The following is a 13,763-nucleotide window of genomic DNA, read 5'->3' as shown; positions in this document are numbered from 1 at the left end:
GTTATTACCACTAGTCATGCATAGTCTAACAATTCAAGTTATTACCACTAGTCATGCATAGTCTAACAATTCAAGTTATTACCACTAGTCATACATAGTCTAACAATTCAAGTTATTACCACTAGTCATGCATAGTCTAACAATTCAAGTTATTACCACTAGTCATGCATAGCCTAACAATTCAAGTTACCACTAGTCATGCATAGTCTAACAATTCAAGTTATTACCACTAGTCATGCATAGTCTAACAATTCAAGTTACCACTAGTCATGCATAGTCTAACAATTCAAGTTATTACCACTAGTCATGCATAGCCTAACAATTCAAGTTACCACTAGTCATGCATAGTCTAACAATTCAAGTTATTACCACTAGTCATGCATAGTCTAACAATTCAAGTTATTACCACTAGTCATGCATAGCCTAACAATTCAAGTTATTACCACTAGTCATGCATAGCCTAACAATTCAAGTTATTACCACTAGTCATGCATAGTCTAACAATTCAAGTTATTACCACTAGTCATGCATAGTCTAACAATTCAAGTTATTACCACTAGTCATACATAGTCTAACAATTCAAGTTATTACCACTAGTCATGCATAGCCTAACAATTCAAGTTATTACCACTAGTCATACATAGTCTAACAATTCAAGTTATTACCACTAGTCATGCATAGTCTAACAATTCAAGTTATTACCACTAGTCATGCATAGCCTAACAATTCAAGTTACCACTAGTCATGCATAGTCTAACAATTCAAGTTACCACTAGTCATGCATAGTCTAACAATTCAAGTTACCACTAGTCATGCATAGCCTAACAATTCAAGTTACCACTAGTCATGCATAGCCTAACAATTCAAGTTACCACTAGTCATGCATAGCCTAACAATTCAAGTTACCACTAGTCATGCATAGCCTAACAATTCAAGTTACCACTAGTCATGCATAGCCTAACAATTCAAGTTACCACTAGTCATGCATAGCCTAACAATTCAAGTTACCACTAGTCATGCATAGCCTAACAATTCAAGTTACCACTAGTCATGCATAGCCTAACAATTCAAGTTATTACCACTAGTCATGCATAGTCTAACAATTCAAGTTACCACTAGTCATGCATAGCCTAACAATTCAAGTTACCACTAGTCATGCATAGCCTAACAATTCAAGTTACCACTAGTCATGCATAGCCTAACAATTCAAGTTACCACTAGTCATGCATAGCCTAACAATTCAAGTTACCACTAGTCATACATAGCCTAACAATTCAAGTTATTACCACTAGTCATGCATAGTCTAACAATTCAAGTTACCACTAGTCATGCATAGCATAACAATTCAAGTTATTACCACTAGTCATGCATAGTCTAACAATTCAAGTTACCACTAGTCATGCATAGCCTAACAATTCAAGTTATTACCACTAGTCATACATAGTCTAACAATTCAAGTTATTACCACTAGTCATGCATAGCCTAACAATTCAAGTTACCACTAGTCATGCATAGTCTAACAATTCAAGTTATTACCACTAGTCATGCATAGTCTAACAATTCAAGTTATTACCACTAGTCATGCATAGCCTAACAATTCAAGTTATTACCACTAGTCATGCATAGTCTAACAATTCAAGTTACCACTAGTCATGCATAGTCTAACAATTCAAGTTACCACTAGTCATGCATAGTCTAACAATTCAAGTTATTACCACTAGTCATGCATAGTCTAACAATTCAAGTTACCACTAGTCATGCATAGTCTAACAATTCAAGTTATTACCACTAGTCATGCATAGTCTAACAATTCAAGTTATTACCACTAGTCATGCATAGCCTAACAATTCAAGTTACCACTAGTCATGCATAGCCTAACAATTCAAGTTACCACTAGTCATGCATAGTCTAACAATTCAAGTTATTACCACTAGTCATGCATAGTCTAACAATTCAAGTTACCACTAGTCATGCATAGCCTAACAATTCAAGTTACCACTAGTCATGCATAGCCTAACAATTCAAGTTACCACTAGTCATGCATAGTCTAACAATTCAAGTTACCACTAGTCATGCATAGTCTAACAATTCAAGTTATTACCACTAGTCATGCATAGTCTAACAATTCAAGTTATTACCACTAGTCATGCATAGCCTAACAATTCAAGTTACCACTAGTCATGCATAGTCTAACAATTCAAGTTATTACCACTAGTCATGCATAGCCTAACAATTCAAGTTATTACCACTAGTCATGCATAGTCTAACAATTCAAGTTATTACCACTAGTCATGCATAGTCTAACAATTCAAGTTATTACCACTAGTCATGCATAGTCTAACAATTCAAGTTATTACCACTAGTCATGCATAGCCTAACAATTCAAGTTATTACCACTAGTCATACATAGTCTAACAATTCAAGTTATTACCACTAGTCATGCATAGCCTAACAATTCAAGTTATTACCACTAGTCATGCATAGTCTAACAATTCAAGTTATTACCACTAGTCATACATAGTCTAACAATTCAAGTTACCACTAGTCATGCATAGTCTAACAATTCAAGTTATTACCACTAGTCATGCATAGTCTAACAATTCAAGTTATTACCACTAGTCATACATAGCCTAACAATTCAAGTTACCACTAGTCATGCATAGTCTAACAATTCAAGTTATTACCACTAGTCATGCATAGCCTAACAATTCAAGTTATTACCACTAGTCATGCATAGTCTAACAGTTCAAGTTACCACTAGTCATGCATAGTCTAACAATTCAAGTTATTACCACTAGTCATGCATAGCCTAACAATTCAAGTTACCACTAGTCATACATAGTCTAACAATTCAAGTTATTACCACTAGTCATGCATAGTCTAACAATTCAAGTTATTACCACTAGTCATGCATAGCCTAACAATTCAAGTTATTACCACTAGTCATGCATAGTCTAACAGTTCAAGTTACCACTAGTCATACATAGTCTAACAATTCAAGTTATTACCACTAGTCATACATAGTCTAACAATTCAAGTTATTACCACTAGTCATACATAGTCTAACAATTCAAGTTATTACCACTAGTCATGCATAGTCTAACAATTCAAGTTATTACCACTAGTCATGCATAGTCTAACAATTCAAGTTATTACCACTAGTCATGCATAGTCTAACAGTTCAAGTTACCACTAGTCATGCATAGTCTAACAATTCAAGTTATTACCACTAGTCATGCATAGTCTAACAATTCAAGTTACCACTAGTCATGCATAGTCTAACAATTCAAGTTATTACCACTAGTCATACATAGTCTAACAATTCAAGTTATTACCACTAGTCATGCATAGTCTAACAATTCAAGTTATTACCACTAGTCATGCATAGTCTAACAATTCAAGTTATTACCACTAGTCATGCATAGTCTAACAATTCAAGTTATTACCACTAGTCATGCATAGTCTAACAATTCAAGTTATTACCACTAGTCATACATAGTCTAACAATTCAAGTTATTACCACTAGTCATGCATAGCCTAACAATTCAAGTTATTACCACTAGTCATGCATAGTCTAACAGTTCAAGTTACCACTAGTCATACATAGTCTAACAATTCAAGTTATTACCACTAGTCATGCATAGTCTAACAATTCAAGTTATTACCACTAGTCATACATAGTCTAACAATTCAAGTTATTACCACTAGTCATACATAGTCTAACAATTCAAGTTACCACTAGTCATACATAGTCTAACAATTCAAGTTATTACCACTAGTCATACATAGTCTAACAATTCAAGTTACCACTAGTCATACATAGTCTAACAATTCAAGTTATTACCACTAGTCATGCATAGTCTAACAATTCAAGTTATTACCACTAGTCATACATAGTCTAACAATTCAAGTTATTACCACTAGTCATGCATAGCCTAACAATTCAAGTTATTACCACTAGTCATGCATAGTCTAACAGTTCAAGTTACCACTAGTCATACATAGTCTAACAATTCAAGTTATTACCACTAGTCATGCATAGCCTAACAATTCAAGTTATTACCACTAGTCATGCATAGTCTAACAGTTCAAGTTACCACTAGTCATACATAGTCTAACAATTCAAGTTATTACCACTAGTCATGCATAGTCTAACAATTCAAGTTATTACCACTAGTCATGCATAGTCTAACAATTCAAGTTATTACCACTAGTCATGCATAGTCTAACAATTCAAGTTATTACCACTAGTCATGCATAGCCTAACAATTCAAGTTATTACCACTAGTCATGCATAGTCTAACAGTTCAAGTTACCACTAGTCATGCATAGTCTAACAATTCAAGTTATTACCACTAGTCATGCATAGCCTAACAATTCAAGTTATTACCACTAGTCATGCATAGTCTAACAATTCAAGTTATTACCACTAGTCATGCATAGCCTAACAATTCAAGTTATTACCACTAGTCATGCATAGCCTAACAATTCAAGTTATTACCACTAGTCATGCATAGCCTAACAATTCAAGTTATTACCACTAGTCATACATAGTCTAACAATTCAAGTTATTACCACTAGTCATGCATAGTCTAACAATTCAAGTTACCACTAGTCATACATAGTCTAACAATTCAAGTTATTACCACTAGTCATGTATAGTCTAACAATTCAAGTTATTACCACTAGTCATACATTGTCTAACAATTCAAGTTATTACCACTAGTCATGCATAGCCTAACAATTCAAGTTATTACCACTAGTCATACATAGTCTAACAATTCAAGTTACCACTAGTCATGCATAGTCTAACAATTCAAGTTATTACCACTAGTCATGCATAGTCTAACAATTCAAGTTATTACCACTAGTCATGCATAGTCTAACAATTCAAGTTATTACCACTAGTCATGCATAGCCTAACAATTCAAGTTATTACCACTAGTCATGCATAGTCTAACAATTCAAGTTATTACCACTAGTCATGCATAGCCTAACAATTCAAGTTATTACCACTAGTCATGCATAGCCTAACAATTCAAGTTACCACTAGTCATGCATAGTCTAACAATTCAAGTTATTACCACTAGTCATACATAGTCTAACAATTCAAGTTATTACCACTAGTCATACATAGTCTAACAATTCAAGTTATTACCACTAGTCATGCATAGTCTAACAATTCAAGTTATTACCACTAGTAATACATAGTCTAACAATTCAAGTTATTACCACTAGTCATACATAGTCTAACAATTCAAGTTATTACCACTAGTCATACATAGTCTAACAATTCAAGTTATTACCACTAGTCATGCATAGCCTAACAATTCAAGTTATTACCACTAGTCATGCATAGTCTAACAATTCAAGTTATTACCACTAGTCATGCATAGTCTAACAATTCAAGTTATTACCACTAGTCATGCATAGTCTAACAATTCAAGTTATTACCACTAGTCATGCATAGTCTAACAATTCAAGTTATTACCACTAGTCATGCATAGTCTAACAATTCAAGTTATTACCACTAGTCATGCATAGTCTAACAATTCAAGTTACCACTAGTCATGCATAGCCTAACAATTCAAGTTATTACCACTAGTCATGCATAGTCTAACAATTCAAGTTATTACCACTAGTCATGCATAGTCTAACAATTCAAGTTATTACCACTAGTCATGCATAGTCTAACAATTCAAGTTATTACCACTAGTCATGCATAGTCTAACAATTCAAGTTACCACTAGTCATGCATAGTCTAACAATTCAAGTTATTACCACTAGTCATGCATAGTCTAACAATTCAAGTTACCACTAGTCATGCATAGTCTAACAATTCAAGTTATTACCACTAGTCATGCATAGTCTAACAATTCAAGTTACCACTAGTCATGCATAGTCTAACAATTCAAGTTATTACCACTAGTCATGCATAGCCTAACAATTCAAGTTACCACTAGTCATGCATAGTCTAACAATTCAAGTTATTACCACTAGTCATGCATAGTCTAACAATTCAAGTTATTACCACTAGTCATGCATAGTCTAACAATTCAAGTTATTACCACTAGTCATGCATAGTCTAACAATTCAAGTTATTACCACTAGTCATGCATAGTCTAACAATTCAAGTTACCACTAGTCATGCATAGTCTAACAATTCAAGTTATTACCACTAGTCATGCATAGCCTAACAATTCAAGTTATTACCACTAGTCATGCATAGCCTAACAATTCAAGTTATTACCACTAGTCATGCATAGCCTAACAATTCAAGTTATTACCACTAGTCATGCATAGTCTAACAATTCAAGTTATTACCACTAGTCATACATAGTCTAACAATTCAAGTTATTACCACTAGTCATGCATAGTCTAACAATTCAAGTTACCACTAGTCATGCATAGTCTAACAATTCAAGTTATTACCACTAGTCATGCATAGTCTAACAATTCAAGTTATTACCACTAGTCATGCATAGCCTAACAATTCAAGTTATTACCACTAGTCATGCATAGTCTAACAATTCAAGTTATTACCACTAGTCATGCATAGTCTAACAATTCAAGTTATTACCACTAGTCATGCATAGTCTAACAATTCAAGTTACCACTAGTCATGCATAGTCTAACAATTCAAGTTACCACTAGTCATGCATAGTCTAACAATTCAAGTTATTACCACTAGTCATACATAGTCTAACAATTCAAGTTACCACTAGTCATGCATAGTCTAACAATTCAAGTTATTACCACTAGTCATGCATAGTCTAACAATTCAAGTTATTACCACTAGTCATGCATAGTCTAACAATTCAAGTTACCACTAGTCATGCATAGTCTAACAATTCAAGTTATTACCACTAGTCATGCATAGTCTAACAATTCAAGTTATTACCACTAGTCATGCATAGCCTAACAATTCAAGTTATTACCACTAGTCATGCATAGTCTAACAATTCAAGTTTACCACTAGTCATGCATAGTCTAACAATTCAAGTTATTACCACTAGTCATGCATAGTCTAACAATTCAAGTTATTACCACTAGTCATGCATAGTCTAACAATTCAAGTTATTACCACTAGTCATGCATAGTCTAACAATTCAAGTTATTACCACTAGTCATGCATAGTCTAACAATTCAAGTTATTACCACTAGTCATGCATAGTCTAACAATTCAAGTTATTACCACTAGTCATGCATAGTCTAACAATTCAAGTTATTACCACTAGTCATGCATAGTCTAACAATTCAAGTTATTACCACTAGTCATGCATAGTCTAACAATTCAAGTTATTACCACTAGTCATGCATAGTCTAACAATTCAAGTTATTACCACTAGTCATGCATAGTCTAACAATTCAAGTTATTACCACTAGTCATGCATAGTCTAACAATTCAAGTTATTACCACTAGTCATGCATAGTCTAACAATTCAAGTTATTACCACTAGTCATGCATAGTCTAACAATTCAAGTTATTACCACTAGTCATGCATAGTCTAACAATTCAAGTTATTACCACTAGTCATGCATAGTCTAACAATTCAAGTTATTACCACTAGTCATGCATAGTCTAACAATTCAAGTTATTACCACTAGTCATGCATAGTCTAACAATTCAAGTTATTACCACTAGTCATGCATAGCCTAACAATTCAAGTTATTACCACTAGTCATGCATAGTCTAACAATTCAAGTTATTACCACTAGTCATGCATAGTCTAACAATTCAAGTTATTACCACTAGTCATGCATAGTCTAACAATTCAAGTTATTACCACTAGTCATGCATAGTCTAACAATTCAAGTTATTACCACTAGTCATGCATAGTCTAACAATTCAAGTTATTACCACTAGTCATGCATAGTCTAACAATTCAAGTTATTACCACTAGTCATGCATAGTCTAACAATTCAAGTTATTACCACTAGTCATGCATAGCCTAACAATTCAAGTTTACCACTAGTCATGCATAGTCTAACAATTCAAGTTATTACCACTAGTCATGCATAGTCTAACAATTCAAGTTATTACCACTAGTCATGCATAGTCTAACAATTCAAGTTATTACCACTAGTCATGCATAGTCTAACAATTCAAGTTATTACCACTAGTCATGCATAGTCTAACAATTCAAGTTATTACCACTAGTCATGCATAGTCTAACAATTCAAGTTATTACCACTAGTCATGCATAGTCTAACAATTCAAGTTATTACCACTAGTCATGCATAGTCTAACAATTCAAGTTATTACCACTAGTCATGCATAGTCTAACAATTCAAGTTATTACCACTAGTCATGCATAGTCTAACAATTCAAGTTACCACTAGTCATGCATAGCCTAACAATTCAAGTTTACCACTAGTCATGCATAGTCTAACAATTCAAGTTATTACCACTAGTCATGCATAGTCTAACAATTCAAGTTATTACCACTAGTCATGCATAGTCTAACAATTCAAGTTATTACCACTAGTCATGCATAGTCTAACAATTCAAGTTATTACCACTAGTCATGCATAGTCTAACAATTCAAGTTATTACCACTAGTCATGCATAGTCTAACAATTCAAGTTATTACCACTAGTCATGCATAGTCTAACAATTCAAGTTATTACCACTAGTCATGCATAGTCTAACAATTCAAGTTATTACCACTAGTCATGCATAGTCTAACAATTCAAGTTATTACCACTAGTCATGCATAGTCTAACAATTCAAGTTATTACCACTAGTCATGCATAGCCTAACAATTCAAGTTACCACTAGTCATGCATAGTCTAACAATTCAAGTTATTACCACTAGTCATGCATAGTCTAACAATTCAATTTTACCACTAGTCATGCATAGTCTAACAATTCAAGTTATTACCACTAGTCATGCATAGTCTAACAATTCAAGTTATTACCACTAGTCATGCATAGTCTAACAATTCAAGTTATTACCACTAGTCATGCATAGTCTAACAATTCAAGTTATTACCACTAGTCATGCATAGTCTAACAATTCAAGTTATTACCACTAGTCATGCATAGTCTAACAATTCAAGTTATTACCACTAGTCATGCATAGTCTAACAATTCAAGTTATTACCACTAGTCATGCATAGTCTAACAATTCAAGTTATTACCACTAGTCATGCATAGTCTAACAATTCAAGTTATTACCACTAGTCATGCATAGTCTAACAATTCAAGTTATTACCACTAGTCATGCATAGTCTAACAATTCAAGTTATTACCACTAGTCATGCATAGTCTAACAATTCAAGTTATTACCACTAGTCATGCATAGTCTAACAATTCAAGTTATTACCACTAGTCATGCATAGTCTAACAATTCAAGTTATTACCACTAGTCATGCATAGTCTAACAATTCAAGTTATTACCACTAGTCATGCATAGTCTAACAATTCAAGTTATTACCACTAGTCATGCATAGTCTAACAATTCAAGTTATTACCACTAGTCATGCATAGTCTAACAATTCAAGTTATTACCACTAGTCATGCATAGTCTAACAATTCAAGTTACCACTAGTCATGCATAGTCTAACAATTCAAGTTATTACCACTAGTCATGCATAGTCTAACAATTCAAGTTATTACCACTAGTCATGCATAGTCTAACAATTCAAGTTATTACCACTAGTCATGCATAGTCTAACAATTCAAGTTATTACCACTAGTCATGCATAGTCTAACAATTCAAGTTTACCACTAGTCATGCATAGTCTAACAATTCAAGTTATTACCACTAGTCATGCATAGTCTAACAATTCAAGTTATTACCACTAGTCATGCATAGTCTAACAATTCAAGTTATTACCACTAGTCATGCATAGTCTAACAATTCAAGTTATTACCACTAGTCATGCATAGTCTAACAATTCAAGTTATTACCACTAGTCATGCATAGTCTAACAATTCAAGTTATTACCACTAGTCATGCATAGTCTAACAATTCAAGTTATTACCACTAGTCATGCATAGTCTAACAATTCAAGTTATTACCACTAGTCATGCATAGTCTAACAATTCAAGTTATTACCACTAGTCATGCATAGTCTAACAATTCAAGTTATTACCACTAGTCATGCATAGTCTAACAATTCAAGTTATTACCACTAGTCATGCATAGTCTAACAATTCAAGTTATTACCACTAGTCATGCATAGTCTAACAATTCAAGTTATTACCACTAGTCATGCATAGTCTAACAATTCAAGTTATTACCACTAGTCATGCATAGTCTAACAATTCAAGTTATTACCACTAGTCATGCATAGTCTAACAATTCAAGTTATTACCACTAGTCATGCATAGTCTAACAATTCAAGTTATTACCACTAGTCATGCATAGTCTAACAATTCAAGTTATTACCACTAGTCATGCATAGTCTAACAATTCAAGTTATTACCACTAGTCATGCATAGTCTAACAATTCAAGTTATTACCACTAGTCATGCATAGTCTAACAATTCAAGTTATTACCACTAGTCATGCATAGTCTAACAATTCAAGTTATTACCACTAGTCATGCATAGTCTAACAATTCAAGTTATTACCACTAGTCATGCATAGTCTAACAATTCAAGTTATTACCACTAGTCATGCATAGTCTAACAATTCAAGTTATTACCACTAGTCATGCATAGTCTAACAATTCAAGTTATTACCACTAGTCATGCATAGTCTAACAATTCAAGTTATTACCACTAGTCATGCATAGTCTAACAATTCAAGTTATTACCACTAGTCATGCATAGTCTAACAATTCAAGTTATTACCACTAGTCATGCATAGTCTAACAATTCAAGTTATTACCACTAGTCATGCATAGTCTAACAATTCAAGTTATTACCACTAGTCATGCATAGTCTAACAATTCAAGTTATTACCACTAGTCATGCATAGTCTAACAATTCAAGTTTACCACTAGTCATGCATAGTCTAACAATTCAAGTTATTACCACTAGTCATGCATAGTCTAACAATTCAAGTTATTACCACTAGTCATGCATAGTCTAACAATTCAAGTTATTACCACTAGTCATGCATAGTCTAACAATTCAAGTTATTACCACTAGTCATGCATAGTCTAACAATTCAAGTTATTACCACTAGTCATGCATAGTCTAACAATTCAAGTTATTACCACTAGTCATGCATAGTCTAACAATTCAAGTTATTACCACTAGTCATGCATAGTCTAACAATTCAAGTTATTACCACTAGTCATGCATAGTCTAACAATTCAAGTTATTACCACTAGTCATGCATAGTCTAACAATTCAAGTTATTACCACTAGTCATGCATAGTCTAACAATTCAAGTTATTACCACTAGTCATGCATAGTCTAACAATTCAAGTTATTACCACTAGTCATGCATAGTCTAACAATTCAAGTTATTACCACTAGTCATGCATAGTCTAACAATTCAAGTTATTACCACTAGTCATGCATAGTCTAACAATTCAAGTTATTACCACTAGTCATGCATAGTCTAACAATTCAAGTTATTACCACTAGTCATGCATAGTCTAACAATTCAAGTTATTACCACTAGTCATGCATAGTCTAACAATTCAAGTTATTACCACTAGTCATGCATAGTCTAACAATTCAAGTTATTACCACTAGTCATGCATAGTCTAACAATTCAAGTTATTACCACTAGTCATGCATAGTCTAACAATTCAAGTTATTACCACTAGTCATGCATAGTCTAACAATTCAAGTTATTACCACTAGTCATGCATAGTCTAACAATTCAAGTTATTACCACTAGTCATGCATAGTCTAACAATTCAAGTTATTACCACTAGTCATGCATAGTCTAACAATTCAAGTTATTACCACTAGTCATGCATAGTCTAACAATTCAAGTTATTACCACTAGTCATGCATAGTCTAACAATTCAAGTTATTACCACTAGTCATGCATAGTCTAACAATTCAAGTTATTACCACTAGTCATGCATAGTCTAACAATTCAAGTTATTACCACTAGTCATGCATAGTCTAACAATTCAAGTTATTACCACTAGTCATGCATAGTCTAACAATTCAAGTTATTACCACTAGTCATGCATAGTCTAACAATTCAAGTTATTACCACTAGTCATGCATAGTCTAACAATTCAAGTTATTACCACTAGTCATGCATAGTCTAACAATTCAAGTTATTACCACTAGTCATGCATAGTCTAACAATTCAAGTTATTACCACTAGTCATGCATAGTCTAACAATTCAAGTTATTACCACTAGTCATGCATAGTCTAACAATTCAAGTTATTACCACTAGTCATGCATAGTCTAACAATTCAAGTTATTACCACTAGTCATGCATAGTCTAACAATTCAAGTTATTACCACTAGTCATGCATAGTCTAACAATTCAAGTTATTACCACTAGTCATGCATAGTCTAACAATTCAAGTTATTACCACTAGTCATGCATAGTCTAACAATTCAAGTTATTACCACTAGTCATGCATAGTCTAACAATTCAAGTTATTACCACTAGTCATGCATAGTCTAACAATTCAAGTTATTACCACTAGTCATGCATAGTCTAACAATTCAAGTTATTACCACTAGTCATGCATAGTCTAACAATTCAAGTTATTACCACTAGTCATGCATAGTCTAACAATTCAAGTTATTACCACTAGTCATGCATAGTCTAACAATTCAAGTTATTACCACTAGTCATGCATAGTCTAACAATTCAAGTTATTACCACTAGTCATGCATAGTCTAACAATTCAAGTTATTACCACTAGTCATGCATAGTCTAACAATTCAAGTTATTACCACTAGTCATGCATAGTCTAACAATTCAAGTTATTACCACTAGTCATGCATAGTCTAACAATTCAAGTTATTACCACTAGTCATGCATAGTCTAACAATTCAAGTTATTACCACTAGTCATGCATAGTCTAACAATTCAAGTTATTACCACTAGTCATGCATAGTCTAACAATTCAAGTTATTACCACTAGTCATGCATAGTCTAACAATTCAAGTTATTACCACTAGTCATGCATAGTCTAACAATTCAAGTTATTACCACTAGTCATGCATAGTCTAACAATTCAAGTTATTACCACTAGTCATGCATAGTCTAACAATTCAAGTTATTACCACTAGTCATGCATAGTCTAACAATTCAAGTTATTACCACTAGTCATGCATAGTCTAACAATTCAAGTTATTACCACTAGTCATGCATAGTCTAACAATTCAAGTTATTACCACTAGTCATGCATAGTCTAACAATTCAAGTTATTACCACTAGTCATGCATAGTCTAACAATTCAAGTTATTACCACTAGTCATGCATAGTCTAACAATTCAAGTTATTACCACTAGTCATGCATAGTCTAACAATTCAAGTTATTACCACTAGTCATGCATAGTCTAACAATTCAAGTTATTACCACTAGTCATGCATAGTCTAACAATTCAAGTTATTACCACTAGTCATGCATAGTCTAACAATTCAAGTTATTACCACTAGTCATGCATAGTCTAACAATTCAAGTTATTACCACTAGTCATGCATAGTCTAACAATTCAAGTTATTACCACTAGTCATGCATAGTCTAACAATTCAAGTTATTACCACTAGTCATGCATAGTCTAACAATTCAAGTTATTACCACTAGTCATGCATAGTCTAACAATTCAAGTTATTACCACTAGTCATGCATAGTCTAACAATTCAAGTTATTACC

This window comes from Salvelinus fontinalis, chromosome 25 (genome assembly GCF_029448725.1).
Source record: "Salvelinus fontinalis isolate EN_2023a chromosome 25, ASM2944872v1, whole genome shotgun sequence".
In the NCBI taxonomy this organism is placed as follows: Eukaryota; Metazoa; Chordata; class Actinopteri; order Salmoniformes; family Salmonidae; genus Salvelinus; species Salvelinus fontinalis.
The sequence above is the reverse complement of the archived record's forward strand: the minus strand, read 5'-3'. Positions refer to the sequence as shown.